We start from the raw sequence: 1,193 nt of genomic DNA, 5'->3' as shown, positions 1-1,193 counted from the left end.
GTACTTTTCACTTATGGTACTAGTATCACAGGAAGCTTTCACAGATAACAGGATTATTTCCTTCCTTACTGTACTTTTGTATCTATCCCCCACCTACTTGTTGAAACTAAAATTGTTTTACCTAAGGGCCCTGTTCTGACGCCGGCCATTGTTATCAAGGAAGTGATTGATCCAACATAACTTTTATATTTACTAAAGCTTGAGGGAACATGAAAGCTTTCCTATATTCCTTACCTACAGGATTTCCTCCAGGATTGTCTTTAAAGTTGCAGGTGAGAATAATTCACTTTCCACGTTCTTACATAAATATATATATATATATATATATATATATTCTTACTATATAAATATGTATATTTATATATAGCTTCTCTCCAGTGTGAATTCTCCTATGCATAAGGCCCGAGGATCCAGGAAAGTCCTTCCCACACTCCTGACAGATGTAATTTTTCACTGCAAAATGACTTTTCCCATGCGCAGTAAGGGCTGGAGACAAACTGAACACCTTTCCACATTCCTTACACTTATGAGATTTCTCTCCACTCTGAATTTTCCTGTTCAGAAAGCTATGCCAATTACATCAAAATTTTCCTGCAGTCATTTCATATATAAGGCCTCAATCCAGGATAAATTTTTCTCACACACCAAAGCTTGAGGATTGAGTAAACATCTTCCCACACCCCTACATATGTCTTCTTCGAGAATGAATTTTCCTATGTTTAATAAGGAGTTAGGGGAAAGTGAAGGCTTTGCAAAAGTCATAACAAACGTAAGGTTTGTCTCCTATATCAAAATTTCAGTGTCACAAAAGGATTGTGAAATAAGCAAAGGCCTTGCCACACTCCTTACATATATACATGGATTCACTGCAATGTGCGTTTTCTTTTGGACAAAAAAGTTTGAATAGTAAGTGAAGACCCTCCCATAGTAGTGACACGAATAGTGTTTCATCCACCTGTATGAACATTCCTATGCTCAGAAAGACCTGAGGTGAAAGGCCTTTCCACCAACCTCACATATATAAGGGTTTTCTACAAAACAGAATTTATGAAAACTAAGACTTCAGGAAGAAGCAAAGGCCTTCCTACATTGCTCCCAAATATAAGTTATCTCTCCAGTGTTCCATTGTGAGTTTTTCTGTGTATTAAGGCTTGTGGAATAAGCAAAGTCTTTCACTCTGTATATGCATATGG

The sequence above is a fragment of the Sorex fumeus genome, unplaced genomic scaffold (genome assembly GCF_029834395.1).
Source record: "Sorex fumeus unplaced genomic scaffold, SorFum_2.1 ptg000134l, whole genome shotgun sequence".
Taxonomy (NCBI): domain Eukaryota; kingdom Metazoa; phylum Chordata; class Mammalia; order Eulipotyphla; family Soricidae; genus Sorex; species Sorex fumeus.
This window is presented reverse-complemented; position numbering follows the sequence as displayed.